The sequence below is a fragment of the Limulus polyphemus genome, unplaced genomic scaffold (genome assembly GCF_000517525.1).
Source record: "Limulus polyphemus unplaced genomic scaffold, Limulus_polyphemus-2.1.2 Scaffold145, whole genome shotgun sequence".
NCBI classification, from domain to species: domain Eukaryota; kingdom Metazoa; phylum Arthropoda; class Merostomata; order Xiphosura; family Limulidae; genus Limulus; species Limulus polyphemus.
This window is the reverse complement of record NW_013665755.1, coordinates 141,484-150,298: the sequence shown is the minus strand read 5'-3', so window position 1 is coordinate 150,298 and position 8,815 is coordinate 141,484. Positions and strand designations below refer to the sequence as shown.

The following is an 8,815-nucleotide window of genomic DNA, read 5'->3' as shown; positions in this document are numbered from 1 at the left end:
TAAGTGATAAAATTTGTATCCTAGTTGTTTGAAAGTTTTTTTTTTTTGTTTGGATTTCTGTTGTTATATATAATTGTTTTTGTTTGTCCCTGGTTGTAGTAGTGTTTTATTTAATCCATTACAATACTAAGGGTTACTAATTATGTGTGTAATCATGACTAAAAGGACTCTGTATTCTTTTTTTTTATATGCATTATGACTTTATGGACTTTTATGCAAATTAAGTGACAAGCTCTCAAGCATAGGCAAACATGTGCAGTATTGAACAAAGTAAAAATGTTGAAATTACAGAAAAAGACTAAATTTTCTTTTGTTTTTACTCACCCGTAATGTTAACATTATCTACACATGAGCATATAATAATCTCCACATGTGGTTTAAATGTACTAAACCAAAGAGCCATTATTTATTCAACTTCAATTTTCTACAGTCTTGTACATTTAACACACACACATATAAACAAACTTTTTTGTGCTAAGTAGTTATATAACTTGTACAGACATATAAGACAAAGAACCTAATGTACCATCCAAGCCAATGTAAAATCAATAAGATTGCATAAAAAATTTTAATAATCATTTTTAACAGGACCTTGTCAGACAAAACATTTCCTATACAACCCAAAATAACTTTGTTCTAGACAAACAAGATGGATTAAAATGTATATATTAGAAATTTATCATCATGTTAGGAAATAAAGTAAGGCCCATTTCTGGTCAAATGTACATAAGTTACCTTTGACATGTACATTATAAACCAAAAAATTTTAGGATTAATTTCATTACTTGCTACACAACAGAATTCCCAGATATCTGTACTTAACAAACTTACATTTAACTAGTAAGAAAAAAAATATCAGTGATGATTATTAGTCAGTGTGAAGTAAAAATGTATTTAAAATAATTGAGAATACATATATAGCAGTAATAATGACATACTTAAGACTTCCACAAAAACAAATTGCATAAGAATATATATACATATATAATGTGAAGCTTGTTCCTTTGCAGTATTTTTTATTTTAGAATTATCATACAAATTGAACATATATATTGTTAACCCTGTTGCAAAATGGAAGATCAGAGAGGTACTTTGTATCCCATATCCTTGTATATTAATAAATACTCTCTAACTCCCTATAAGTTTTACCTAGATGTGCAAAAACCATCTACAGTTTCTGAACTGATTAGTATACAGATTAATAAAGAAAACTGGCGACTAAGGTAACTTCTTAGTAGGTCTGATAAACCTTTTGATTATTCATTTAGAACTTAAAAACTGTTTTGTTTTTACTACACAAACATTAATTAGTTTCAGTATTATTAATTATATTTAGTGCTGACTGGAGGGTGGATGAAATATCTTTAGTAACCACAAAACATGTTTTTCACCCATGTTAAGCTGTTTCATTATGCTATGGATTCTTGTCTTTGACTTCAGAAACTTATAGGAACTGTCATTAAATACCTTGTATTTAATTATGTCCAAATCCTATTTAAACAATTAAATAATACAAAGCACCACAGTTCAACTGGAGTCATAGTTTTTTTTCATAAATCATAAGCATACCAAAATTCTGTTTGCTTTTCCAAAATACTTTGCACTTTTTTCTAACTAAAGAAAATGACAATTTTGATATAACAAAATTCAAATTGATCACTAGAATTATTAAAACTTTCTAATATTTAAATTAATAGCTGTAAGAGCTTTTTTTATTATTTACGAAATGGGGAAAAAATATTATTCTATATCATTTAATTTTAATATCCATTGTAGCAATCTTAGCAACAGATACACAGGTTAAAAACATCCACATGTAACATCGCATAGTTAATAATAAATTTATTTACATAAATTGTATCAGTCCAGAAAAAATCTTTTGACATGTTCCGTTTAACAGTAATAACCAACAAAATACAGTCCATTACTCCATATATCCCAAAGTAACATGCCTAACATAGAAATTACAATTATCAGCTATCATACAATGGGCAGTTTATGCTGGTTGCTTCAATCTCTAGATAGAAATGAATTTTTCCAGTTTTCTCGCTTTTTCAATTTCCATTTTAAACAACAATGTAATTTGATTTAAATTTTCTTCATACTCACTATCATCTTGAGGCATCATGACTAGTAACAGACTTTTAGTATCACAATTATCCCAGTGTGGATTTATATAAAATACCACAAAGTATCCTCAACTGAAAAATCATAAACTATGTAACAATTGTACATAGTATTATCACTACGATATATCAAATATTTTCAAGATCATGGTGTCTATACCATGGTATTCACTCCTAATTTATTTTTTTATACTAATATAAACAAATCTGTGTTAATATTATTTATATTTAACAGTAAAATAATACGAACAAGAAAATAAACTTTCCTTTCACACACACACACAACAATATAGTATTAACATTACTCAGACAGTGAATGAAATATCTCCACATTTTCTCATCAAGTTTAGTTTATAACAGTCGATTTTGTTTTACTTAATTCAACTCTATAATTTTATAGACCGATTAAAATTTTGTTACTGGTATTAAAAAAATTACAATGTTTCTTCAAATATAATTTTTCATGTCTTTTACTCTTATTTTTTACTGTACAACACTATATTTCAAGCACATTCTGTTGGCAAAAGTATTTCTTGAATATATTGTTGTAAGTGATCTATGTTTGCATATGCTTACTACTATTATATTTGTTGTGTTCTGCTAAACTATTGTTGATATTTAAACTTGCTCTTAGAACACTCCTGTGGTAACCTGATGACATATCGGGTGTTGGATGAACATTTGAATAAACATAGTTATACACACATTATGAATACTTCACTTAATGTTTAGACTATATTTTTTAAATACTTACAAATAAAAAGCTTAAATAATAAACACTTGATGAAGCTGCAAACATTTAGACAATTTCCAAATTTGTTGTTATTATCACGAAAATACTATTGTTTTTTCTAACAAGATTACAAGTTACTGTTATTTTTTCATGTTAAGCCACATCCTTCATTGAAACTCAGAAGTTTAGTATTAACACTAATTACAATGTATATTCACAGAGCTTGTAGAGCAAGTAGAATGACAAAACACAATGAAAGAATTGTGAACTAATTTTTATAGGTGAGCTTATTTACTGATATAAGAATAAACTAAAAAAATGAGACTTATCTTCTGATGAGTTTCTGGTGAATCTGTATTGGCCGAACACGATAGTGTGCATGTTAGCAAGATTTCATTAATTTATTACACTGTTCATGAATTTTATTGCAAAGTCTGAATAAAAATGCAATAACTTTATATATATACCTATAAAGTATAATTTGATTTTACTTATGATGGCAAAAAGAGAAATTTAAAAGCCTGTAAATTATTAAACAAGTTTTCTTTTGAAACACAATTGTTTGAGTGACTTCTTAGTTTATTCCTTTATTTTTACATACATGTATCAGTAAATATATTTGACATTTTATTGAAATAGCTTTCTGAAAATAAATTGCTTTATTCAACGTACTCGTGTTATCATTTTTGGAAAAAATTGTCCAAGTTAATTTTATATTTTCTTGCTCTGATATTTATATCTTACAGTAAGTTGATAGGAACAACATGAATTATCTGGAGTTCATTTATGGACATAAAAAGTATCTGTGAAAAACAGATTAAGCCAAATCTGTTTGTAATCCTATATAATCCTTAATAGTTCTAAAATATCTATTTTCAAGAAAAAATATTTTATGACCTGAAAATTCACAGTTTTATCAATTAATAATAAACAGATTTGTTTAAAGAAATTATAGTCTCATTTTATAAATTGTTTGAGAGCTGCTTATTTTGTGGAACTTTTATGTTGCAATGCAAATTCATATATACGTACAGACGTTTGCTGTCATAAAGAAATGAACACAATGGAAAACCACAGAAATGGAAATCAAATATTCAATAAAAGTCTTGATTGTCTCCTTTTAACATTCAGCTTAATCAAGTGAGCAAATGCACTTTTTTTATATCTTGAACTTATAAATTTAAAATAATTCTCAATCTTGTTATACAGCAGCGAGTTACCAACAAGTTGATTGTAATTAAAGTAAAGAATAATAAGAATTGCCAAAGAACAGGTAGAAGTCTATATTAATCTTAACAAACTAATTATCTTGTTATATCAAACTGAAAAAACATCAGAACTAATCCTCTATGTTAACAAACTAGTATATATATATATATATATATATATATTATTTTTATTTTTTTTTTTTTTTACTTTCTTGATTGTATAAGAAAATTGCTGAGAGGCAGCACATATACTCAGCTCTAAGCTTACACAAACGTTGAGCTAAAATGAAAAATATCAGTTTCTCAAAGATAATGTAAAAAATACAATCAGCTATGACATATTTTGACAATGTCATACTGTACTTTTATTTAAATTTCATGTTGCACACCTCAATGGTCCCCTGAGCACCTTTCATTCCAAGTTGTAGATCAAGAGCAGAGAATAGATAACATCCATATCTTCTACCTGAAGCTCAGTGCATATGTAGATTTTGTATGTAGTTCCAGGTGTCTGAAAATATTTGTTCAAATCAATCTTAGCTACACTAAACTAAAATAGAAAAATGCTATGAGGTTTACTTTTACTCATTATAATGTTAACTTATGTTCTATCATACCTTTCATTAACACCCAAGTAATATTAACACAACAGAAAACACCTAATATAAGGCCATTTCTTCAACAAAATTAAAGGTAAACAAATAATAATCCATTTCATAAAGAAAAAATGCTTCATTATAATAAAATGGAGAGAATATACTTTGGGATATCACAAACACCATTTATTGAAATGAAATTTCTTTCATATACATTTAAAACAATGCTGTCTGTAAAATGTACTCAGAAATATGTATGCTAATATTTAAAATATAAACTAATGTATCAGTTAATGAAACCATTATATTAACTATCACAAGACAAAACAATATTATGAATTTAACAGAAATTAATAACGATGTGATATTATTTTGAAGCTTAAAGAGAAAGACATAGCAAATACTACAACAAGTCAATGTGAAATTCACTTGGCATACAAACACTATGTTACTATCTTCTTTTTAAGTGTGAATGTATATTCCCTGAATATTAATTTTATTTAGAATTATTTATGCCTGTTATATTTTCATGTAATCTGAAATTTTCATCAGAAGTGCAATCAACATTCAGCATTAAATACAAATTTAAATCAAAATCCTTTAATTTTCCATAAACATAACTTCTCTGTTGGCTACTTTGACCACTAAAATATTAAGATAAGGAGTGTCGCTGCAGTACATTTGCTTAACTGGATGGCAAAAGTGCAATTTTACAGTGGTTAAATTGGGATTTTGAAAGAGGTGAAACTCCCTTTTGTGATCCACTTTGTAGTAGTAGTGTGGATCACAGCATGGTCTAATCAGAAGACTGGGAATGATACTGTCTTGAATCCAAAAGTTAGAACACCATTGTGGACCATTCTCTTCTCCAATTTAAATTTAACCTATCTATATAATCATTAATGCATTTGTAATAACTGCTGCTACGAAAGATTCGCATACACTTATTGTATTGCTGAAAGCATAATTTGATTAAAATAACTGTCATGTGTACTGTAAATTTTACCCTTCTATGACTTTTGAACATATATCTTTGAGAATAATGAACATTAAAAAGAGCTAATATGTACAAAAGTGCTGATTTCATGTGGTGTACCAATCTAAAATTTCTTAATTAAGAAGCACATGGCCCATTACCAGTGTTAGCTTTCATTACTTCCCCTAAAGTTTATATTAATTCTGATAAATTCAATATCGGTTATTGTGTATCAGTACGAGAAAAATAAAATTATGATTGTTTTAGTAGCTCTGATAAAGGTGAGGCTATGTTTTATCACAAGCATTAAATTCATATGGAAAACTTTAGAGCACTACAATAAATTAATAATGATATAAAAAGTCATCCTTGCTTATTGGTAGTTTTTGATGTTGCTTATACCTCTTGAAATTAGAATATAGAAAAATTATAATGCTAATGTGTGAAAATTTTAAAATTATCCAGATACACTATCAGTTGTTTATTAACTATATAATAAACTATAATAGTTTATTATATGTGATTTATAACTAATGTATTATAAAAAAAAAACAATTAGTATACTGCCTTGAAAAGTTTCATTTCATTTTAGGAAATGAGGATCTGAAATGTAATAAGGAGATATAGAAGGACAAAAGTTTAATATCTTTATTCTATTAATGCTTCTTGCTGGCATTGCAATAAACTGTGAACTGTCAATCCAAAAAAGTCCACAGAAGGAATGACTTTTTATCATCAAAAAACTGAATTCTACATCACAGGGTACAAGTATACATTATAATAAACAATTATGCATAAGTAATCAAGTAAGTTTTAGATATTAAACATTCTAAGCAAAAACCACCCAAATCATGAACATTCAATGTACAAAATACATATATATATTCTTTTTATGTCCAAGAAAAGAAGTAATAGTATCCCTTTTAAATTCATTTCAACCTATGCAATGAAGTTTCAGTTTAAGGTTTAAGATTAAGTTAAACTTAAATAGTTATCTGATGATGAGTGATTATTGCTAACAGCTCACTTAAGATATTAATTCAATAAAAATGTTAATCATATAGTTTACCTGTACAAACTTGGCTGACAAAAAATAACTTTTACGTATACTTTTATATAACTTATATTTTCTGTCTATTTTTCATGTTATTTCTAGCATTAGTATTCCACAACAACGTACGCTACTTTGGCAAAATGGGAAGAGGGCAATGACTTCTCATTACAGAAAAATCGATAGTGGAAATATCTGCTCCATTCTTTCGTTTCCTTTTAATTCTCAAACACCCGTAACGGTATGTGTTATGAACTTAGTCTTTGTAAATTATGTCATGAACGAAACCTCCTCTATAAACATTTTACTTTTGATAAGTTATACATATTCTTAATAAAAAAATGTAAATAGTATTTAATGATAACGTTACATACTTACTTAAAGTAATCAACGTCCAGATTCTAATGTTGTACTTCATAGTTCCAGCAGAAAAAATAATTTCTGCTCAGTGACTAGTCAATCCGAGTACAAAGGTTGGACCTCCCCGTGTGCTTTTTTAGTCGGTATCTTCAAATTCAATGAGCGTGGGGCACCTTGGCATTATCTTATTTTCAGTTAACACATCTGGCTACTTGAAATAAATTACAGCATTAACTGAGTTTGGCTGTATTCAACGTGTAAATAATATTAACGTGGTGTGATGTTGACATTCGCTCACAAAGTAATGTTAAAACAAAACACAAAACTTTGGTGAACCTATGTCACAAATAAACTTTTAGCGAATTTAAAAAGTCCTGCGCGGGAAGCTAAGAACATTGACAAGAGGCGTAAACATTATTGAAAAAGAAGGCTCGTTTCTTATAGACACATGAATATTTAAGCAATCTACAAGTTACAACTGAAATGAGGTTAAATTTCGAATCCGAATAAGAAGCATCACTCCACTCTGGGTTTCTCGCTACATAAAGACGGTTCTCAAACAGTCAATGACCTCTAACATAATGGCCGCTTGTCAGTATGCGAAAAGCCCAGTCACGTGACGCTAGCTTTAATGCTCTGACGTTCTTACAGGTACAACAGACAGCTTTTTATTTCAAAACAACACGTATAGTTTTACCACTAAAACAATGACTTTACATATAGCGAAAGATAAATATAAAATCGCATTCAAAAGCTTCCGTTATTTTATTTTTTACGTTACGTTAATTTCTAGGATAAAATAATAGCAAATTGTGTTTGCTCATACACTTAAGATATATTGTATGCATGTAAAACATTTTTGATGAATTTAAGACTATTTCAAAATTTTGGCTCAAAATAATGTTACGTCAGCGGAAGTCACGTGACCTGCTAACACGTAATGAGTATCTCGAAGGTTCGTGAATCCTCGAGTGTTTGCTAGATGTGTTGTATTCTAATATATAAGCCCGACAATCAGTCTGAACGGGAATAGCAGACAGTAAGATTGAAGATATAGACGAACAATTGAGTCAAGCGCGGTAGTAAGTAAACTGCGTGAATCGTTCGTTGAGAATTATACCGTGTATTGAAGTTAAAGTTAAACAAACGACCAGAGACGTAACAATAGTATCCAAAATCTCAAATTAGAAATGAAAAAATGTATCCACGCACCATGGTTAAAAAAAAAGGAGAACATCGAAATTAAGAATGATATACATATAGTAAAGAAAACAAACAATAACAATTTTGCAAAAATACATTTGATTTAAATCTACACGTGGCATCTGTGTAGAAAAAAATAAACGAAATAATGGATTAACTTCGATAAGCTTATGAACGTGGGATAAACGCTCCTTTAGCTGTTGGCTGCATATTTTTATTATGTAACTTTTGAATGAATCAAACTTTGTCGAGTATTAAAAGATTTTGACTATCTATGTAGTATTCGATGTAAAGGAATATTTGACACACAAATAAGCCTCCCAGAATAACATGAGTCTGGGATTTGGTGGATAAAATGAAACATGAAACCAAATGGACATGAGAAGATAATGACAAGAAAAATAAAATAATATCTTCATTGAATCATAAATCCATCAGATATCTTAGCAGGGTTAACTACTAATGACACTACATAGAATAATAATAATAATACTATACGTACTTACACGAACTGAAATGAGGCATCTTAAAGCCATGGGTGAAAGCCTAATGAAATGATTAA

The 8,815-nt window shown here is 28.4% G+C and overlaps 1 long non-coding RNA gene across 1 annotated transcript; it reads right to left on the bottom strand.

Moving 5' to 3' along the window:
• Positions 1–384: 384 nt before the first annotated feature.
• On the bottom strand, positions 385–7,632 carry LOC111083736. Its single transcript, XR_002609214.1, has 2 exons — positions 7,069–7,632; positions 385–4,578 (listed from the first exon to the last, which is right to left on the bottom strand). It is a non-coding gene; the product is annotated as an uncharacterized LOC111083736 (long non-coding RNA).
• Between the last annotated feature and the right edge of the window lie 1,183 nt (positions 7,633–8,815).